This window comes from Primulina eburnea, chromosome 4, assembly GCF_022965805.1.
Source record: "Primulina eburnea isolate SZY01 chromosome 4, ASM2296580v1, whole genome shotgun sequence".
NCBI lineage: Eukaryota > Viridiplantae > Streptophyta > Magnoliopsida > Lamiales > Gesneriaceae > Primulina > Primulina eburnea.
Genome location: NC_133104.1, coordinates 40,302,350 through 40,310,219, shown reverse-complemented (window position 1 = coordinate 40,310,219; position 7,870 = coordinate 40,302,350). Strand labels below are relative to the sequence as shown.

The 7,870-nt window shown below is 41.2% G+C and overlaps 1 long non-coding RNA gene across 1 annotated transcript; it reads left to right on the top strand.

The window, feature by feature from the left end:
* Window positions 1-258: 258 nt before the first annotated feature.
* On the top strand, window positions 259-3,314 carry LOC140828899 (uncharacterized). The gene is made up of 4 exons (XR_012117369.1): window positions 259-437; window positions 629-2,008; window positions 2,701-2,907; window positions 2,951-3,314. It is a non-coding gene; the product is annotated as an uncharacterized lncRNA (long non-coding RNA).
* Window positions 3,315-7,870: the final 4,556 nt, after the last annotated feature.

Here is a 7,870-nt window from a genome sequence, read left to right as displayed (position 1 = left end):
AAAATTTGAAACACAAGTTTAGGTAGATTTTCAAGGTGAAATCAAATAAATTTGGTAAAAATTTATGTAAGACGGTCTCACGGGTTGTATTTTGTGAGACAGATCGCTTATTTGGATTGTACATACAAAAAAATTACTTTTTATTCTATGAATATTATTTTTTATTATAAATATAGATAGAGTCGTGTCACACGAGGCTTGCTCAATAAATTTTTTGATCGGTGATTATTTTTTTAATATATTGTGAGATATTATATATTCAGTTATGTAGTGTATACGGTGCTGTTCTTTCTTTGAAGAATGACGTCGACATGCTGCCGTATTTACAACAGAGCTTCCATTTCTGACCTGAAATCCGCCGTTTTGAAACCAAATCTGAAAGCAACCACGAAGTCGTTTTCAAGAACACCCACGACACCGTCACCCCTTGTTTCCAGGTGGCTCTTTTTTTATGGTTTTTCCTCAATTTTTATCATTTGTTATTTTTTGAACATTGGGTGTATTGTGATTGTATCAGCTATTGCTCCTGTCAAAATCTGAATTGGTTTTCATCGATTCGATTCCTTCAAATTCGCTGGTATTAATAAATTTGTTAATCTGTTATTAATTGATGGAAATTGCGGATTAGGACGCCGGGGGAGTTGGGGAGCGTGGAAGCAATGCTTCCTCTGCACAGCGCAGTGGCAATGGCAAGGATGACGTCATGATGAAAAATTGTTAGCTACCGGCATGTATGCTCTATTGATTGATTTATGGACAGTTGCTTGCACTTAAAAAAGTTTCAATGGCTCCCTGGGTATACGACATAGACATATGTCATAGAGTATGAAAAACTTAATGAATTTTAGTGATGAATTTGAAATTCTTAATCGTGGATATACTGTAGAGTATCACAATAAATAAAAAATTTGTCAACTTTATAGACTTGAATGATTAAATATGCCGCTATGCTTGTTTGGAATAGTAAGTTATTTAAAGTGGTTTGTCGATTGTTTATCAGGTTGAAACTGAAAAATGCGTTGGATATAAATCGACACCTCCTACAGATATAGGACTAAAATCACAATTTTTGCCCCCATCAAGTTTTAGTATCCCCAGTTGCTGATCTGTGCATAAAATTCTGCATTTAGTTAATTTTTGCCGTGTCCGCAATGAATTTAGCAGTTCATAAGTTTTATGATGTTGAACCCATTTCATGTTGTATCTTCCCATTCCCATAGATGGTCTTTTTGACCGATATCTGTAGCTTGTGTGCGTGAGTATGAAAGCTTCTAGTACACATTCATATTCATATTCTTAGCCCTTTTGACCAATCATTATATGTAGCTTGTGTGCTAGAGTATGAAAGCTCTAGTACACATTCACATTCTTAGCCCTTTTGACCAACCAGTATATGTAGCTTGTGCGTGTGAGTATGAAAACTCTAGCACACATTCTCATTCTTAAGCGCTTATTATATGTGACAATTGAATTAACATTTAAAGGGTGCCTTCACAATTCCGAATAAATTTTTAGTGAGATGATTTACGGAGTTCCTACAGCAATTATGGATGTTCGTTGGTGACATGTTCCTTTTCAACAACGTTGTTTCAACAATACCCAGTTGTACAATTTGTAAAACATCCAATTTCAGCGGCCCTAGTTTGTTGAGCAGGGCATGAAATGACTCGGTCAAAAGTTTTCATGACTATTATATTACTTTAGTCTTGAGACTTTGCCAATGTTGAAGAGAAGTTTGGCCGTTGGCACATTGTACAGGAAGAGTCAAGTTCATATGATTCAAGAGTTTCTCGACCTTGTAGTGTTAGATGATTCAAAAAATTCCTGAAACACAAAAGCATCACCGTTTCTCGTTTATTTGATCGATGCTTAGGTATGGTTATAGGGCACAGCCTCCCCAGAGAATCACGTTGGGGTGGAACACAATTATCAGCTATCTAACTGAAATATTTGGATCTGCAGGCACACGAGTTCCCACGTGCTTAAATGAGTCCCAGACTTTTGCAAGGTCTTCCATTATCATTCATTGCATTGCTCTTTTGTAAAGACAGTTGACTAGCAGCCTCGAGGAAAAATATTAGTTTGACAGACACAAGGGGATCACGAATTCTTGGTGTCTTCCTTTCTTTTAGTGTATAACATGCCAATAATTTCTTGGCATGTTTCTTTTGTAAAACATACATGGCTTCATGATTTTGTGTGTAAACACGAATCCCAACAATCTGATTTCTTGTTGATTATCTGGCAGCAGATTCTGACATCTACTTGCCTGCTAAATACTGTTGGAAATTAAAGATTAGAATATGTTTTCAATTATTCCATTTGTGTGGTGTTTTTATGCTCTATACCGAATCTATAGTTTCTTTTGGGATGATAAATAATTGAAATATTGAAATTTAATTAGATAACTGGAGTAATAAATGTAGCTTTAAGAAACTACTTAATCTCGAACATTTGCTATTAAGTATTAACCCAAAAATGTATTAGTAGATTGTCTACTTTAAGCTAACACGCTGGACTACCAATCCCCTGATTATTTCTTGCTCGCATCAAGGATCAATATGGTTCATTAATAGCTAGAGATGCCTAGGAAGAGAAATACACTAGACTACGGCTTGTGATTATAATTGTAGCAAGTTCTATTTGAGTGATTATGCACGTGTTTGATTAAAATAGTGATGATAGTTCTCCTTGCTCCAGATGAAACTGATGGAACGTGAGAAACACAAGGTGTATGGCTGAGTCATCTGCTGTAAAGTTGATCCTGAAGATATTTCCAGTACCTTTTAATGATGTTTAGAATAACTAGCATCAAAGTACTTACCAAGATGCTGACTTAGCTTTAGTGCGATCACATGCATACTATATTAATGCAATTGGGGTTTGTGTTTAAACTTCGACGCATTTGTTGGGTTAACAGTAAGTTATTTGTTGAATTAATTCAGCATAGATGGTATTTCAAGTTCCTGGAGATGGTTGGCCCTTTGAACATGTGTTTTTCTGACATAGAGCTCTTTATTTTTCGTCGTATCAGAGCTGGGTCTGTCGGTTCCAAGGTGACTGCTTGCAGATTGCAACAGAGGGTATCTTCATTTGAATGGGTAAACTACATTTTGTCATAAGTACATCTCAGCATGTGGTATCAATCCATTCGAAAAATATCTTCAAGCTGCTGTGGTAGCAATTTCGTTCTGGTTTCACTGAAAAAAGTTGAATATAATATTCTATTTCATTTTTTATGTAAAAAAAAAAAATCGAATGCTTTAAACATCGTTAGAACACAAGTGGAAGTGGGGAAGTAAAAGATTTAAATCAAATCAAACAATATCAGGTTTGAGCTTGACTTGTTTAAGATTGTTTGAGGAGCTCGAGCTCGATTCGAACTTCAATTATCAGACTCGAGCTCGGTTTGTATTGAAATTACTAAGCTCGTGAAAAGCTTTCTCTAGCTCGATTCGTTAAATCTCGTTTATCATATTAATCAAGTCGAGCTCGAACTTGATTTATGAATATCTCGTTTATCATGTTTAACAAGTTTGTCTTGAGCTCGGCTCGTTTTCGAGCTCGTAAAACATAGAATTGAGCTCGAGTTTGAGCTTGATTAAAGCTTATTAACAATTAAATCTATCTATGAACTAATTCTAAATCAAACATAAAAATATAAATTCGTTCCCAAATAACAAAAAAGATAAAAATAACAACTAAAAAACATTAACTCGTTATATTATTAAACATATCGAAATAATACATCTAACATCCAGATAACAAATATTCATCATACACTGATATCACCATATAAATAACATTGCAATAGTTTCACTCTTTTAATACTCTATTCGACGTGTTCCAAATAAATTTTATTTTTTTAATCAATATCAATTCATTACATTCAATTTAATATAATATTTTACGATAATAATTTGTAAAGTTACTGAACGTGTATATGACTTGGTGATGTAAATTTTTTTGGGAAAAAAAAATAAGTTTGTGTATTTCTCTTAATTTATTATGTTTTAAAGAACATTTTAGTATAATGATATGCAAGTAATATAAAAAATATAATGGTGACTGTGGTGTAAATTAATCTTTTTTAAACTATGTTTTGTCTTCAATTCTTTCCATTGACATTAGTATTAATATTTTTATTTGTTAACTCAACAAATGAGCCAAGTTCGAGCTTACGAGAAACCTAAACGAGTCGAGCTCGAGCTTACAAGCCACCTAAATAAGCCGAGATCGAGCTCTCGAGCTCGTGAGCATATTATCGAACATGTTTGCGAGCTCACGAGCCAAATATTCTTAGGCTTGAGTTTGGTTTGATTAATTTTCGAGCTTGAGCTTAGCTTGATATGATTAACAAACGAGCTCAAACGAGTTTTTTATCGTGCCGAGCTTCGAATAACTAACAACAATTTGATTAATTTACATCTCTAAGTGAAGGGTATTTGAAGAAGAAAACATCAACTTTTTAAACTACTGACGATAATCGAGACCCGTGTTTTTGTATCTGTAACAACGAAGAACTCGCTCACTGGACATGACCGATTCATGTGCTTAGCAACGAAAACTATTATTCTTCACACTTGGTTCTAGGTAATTTCTTGTATGTTGATACCCCCGGTGGGAGGATGGGCTCGGCCCGCTCTCGATAGCCCATATCAAGCAAAGCCCAACATGCATTCAGAAGAAAGCTTGAGGCTGTCCGGGAGGTCATCTCTGGCCGACCTCCCATATCAGAAGTTCCAGCGATTGGAGAGGTCAGCCGACCTCCCTGGCCGACCTCCCTGGCCGACATCCCGAGCTGACCTCCAAGAAGCTATTATCGGGACGATCGAAAACCCTCGGCCGAGCTCCCGAGCCGAGGTCCCAGGAGGTCCTAGCGTCTCGTGGGCCCGTACCTGCGAGAACTCTTACTCAAATATTAAGCGCGTAGCCCACAGAGATCAAGGCCCAGAAAGGTAAAGCCCATTAAAGATCTTATCAAATCTGTCACCATATCTTATCAAATCTTCCGAAGATTCTGAAGATCTAAACCTACCAAAACTAGGACTCTATGCATCACCTATAAATACCAGGTTCCGTCCATTATTTTAAATATTCATACTTTTTCACATTCTCTCGGCACACACATTATTCTCTCAAGTTTTCCGTTCTCTGACTTGAGCGTCGGAGGGGCTACGCCGGAACAACCTTCCGGCCCCCTTCTAACACTCTTGTTTGTGTTTCTGGATTTCGAGGTGCCTGATCCGAGCTCCCAAGGTGAAGATCCGACCTCCCAGCCAGCGCCCCCAGGTTTGACCCGAGCTCTCCAAGCGGGGATCTGAACTCCCAGTTAGCATCACCGATTTCAGTGTTAACAATTGGCGCCGTCTGTGGGAAAATACTGAGAAGACGTAGACATGTGGGGACGAACAGGTATAAGAACAGGCCCTGCGCGTGGTAACAGAGGTCCCGGAGGTGGCAATCAGGGCCATGCAGATGGTAACCGAGGTCCCGGAGGTGGCCAAGGCAGAGGTGTGGCTGATCTTAGTCTAGACCAATTGGCCCAGTTGATTAATAGGTCTGTGAATGAGGCCCTCCGTCGAAATCGTACTCCATCACCACCGCCACAACAACCTCCTCCTCCTCCTCCTCCTCCTCAGCATATGGAAGCCATTTGGGAGGAAGTCAGGAGGCTTGGCAGGCGAATGGGGGGCCGACCTCCCGTATTGGACAGAGAAAGCCCACTCTCCCTCGAGATACTGAATGAAGACCTCCCCGTTAATTTCCGCCAACCAACCGTCAAGGATTATGATGGAAGTACTGACCCCGAAGAACACCTTGGAAGGTTCAATAATTCTGCTTTGCTTCACCGATACTCAGATGGGGTCAAATGCCGGGTCTTCCTTACCACCCTAGTGGGACCCGCCCAGAGGTGGTTCGATTTGCTCCCGCCACATTCCATTACCAGCTTTCGAGAATTCAGCACCCTATTCGTAAACCAGTATGCTACAAGTAAGAAATACTTGAAAACCTCATTGGGCCTATTCAATTTGAAACAAGGAGATACAGATTCGCTGAGGGACTTCATTAGACGATTCAACAGTGCGGCCTTGGAGGTCCCAGCTGCAGCAACAGAAACCTTGGTAAATGCTTTCACGCAAGGGCTCCGAGGGGGACAATTTTTCAATTCTTTGGTCAAGAAACCCCCTCAAAGTTATGATGAGCTCCTGAGCCGAGCTGAGAAATACGTGAATCTTGAGGATGCACAAAGGCAAAGGCGAGTGGATATCCGACCCGATGATAAAAATAAGGGGAAAGAGAAAGTGGAACCAAGTAGGAAGAGGCCTGCAGAAAGAACAGAGGAACGGAGCCGAGGTCCTGGACCTTTCCCTTATGCCCCGTTGGCAATGAGCTTGGAAAGAGCCATGGCCATTTGTGAAGAAAGAAGAAAGCTGGAGCGACCGAAACAAGCCGAGAAAGGGCCGCGTTTACCGCCCTCAGATAAGTTTTGTGAGTTCCATCAAGAGTACGGTCACGTCACCAATGATTGCCAGAAATTGGGGGAAGAGGTCCAAAGAATCATGCAAAGAGACCCTCACATGAAGAACCTCCTAGCTCGATCAGAAGGAAGATATCGAGATGATCGGAGGGATCGGGGACCTCCTGGGGTTAATCAGAGGCCACAACCCCGGGAGAACCGACCCAACCGCGGGGGTCGAGATGACCCCCCGCGACATCAAGGCCCTCAGGTCCAGCAGATTGCTAATGATCCGACCAGAGGTATAATCCACATGATAACGGGCGGCGCCACCGACGGAGATTCGGGCAGGGCTCGTAAAGCTCATGGTCGGAGATTGGAAAGTTTGGGGTTAGACCTTGCCCCCAAAGATGACCCCGTCATTGGCTTCGGGCCGGATGATATGAAAGGTGTTGTGGCACCTCATAACGACGCCTTATTAGTCACTCTTACTATCGCCAACTATGACGTCGCAAGAATCTTTGTTGACACCGGAAGCTCAGTTAACGTTATTTTCAAAAGAACCCTGGACCAAATGAAAGTGGAAGGTTTCGAGTTTGATCATATCTCTACGCCTTTATTTGGCTTCACAGGACATGCGGTCCAAACTGTAGGGCAAATCATGCTCCCCTTATCCCTAGGGGCGGGACCTCACCGCATCACAAAAATGACATGTTTTACTGTGGTGGATGCCCCCTCTTCCTACAACGGAATACTTGGCCGACCTGCCCTGGCCGACTTCCGAGCTGTAAGCTCTACCTATCATCAAAAGCTGAAATATCCTGTGGGGAATGAAGTAGGAGTAGTCGGGGGGGATCAGAAATCCTCTCGACGATGTTATGTGGATGAGGTAAGGCAAGAAGTCAAAAGATCTCGGACCGAGGTAGGGATGATTGTGGCCCAACCAAATATGACCTCCAGAAGAGAGGTTCAGCTCACCTCAGAAGAGGAGCCAGAAACGGTGGAAATAGGGGTCCAACGGAGTGTCAGGGTGGCGGCTGATCTTGATCCCGAAACCAAGCATGATCTACTGGCTTGTTTAAAAACTAACATTGATGTATTTGCTTGGTCTCCACAAGAGCTTCGGGGGATCAGCCCCGGGATAATGAAACACCACCTCAACACTCTCCCTGAAGCCCGGCCAGTCAAACAGAAGAAGAGGCATTTTGGCCCCGAGAAAGACAAGGTAATAAAAGAACAGGTGGACGAGCTTCTTAAGGCAGGACACATTAGGGAGATCTTTTTCCCAACATGGCTATCAAATGTTGTCCTGGTCCCCAAGAGCTCGGGAAAATGGAGAATGTGCGTCGACTTCAGAGATCTTAATAAGGCTTGTCCAAAAAATTGTTACCCCTTGCCGAGGATAGACCA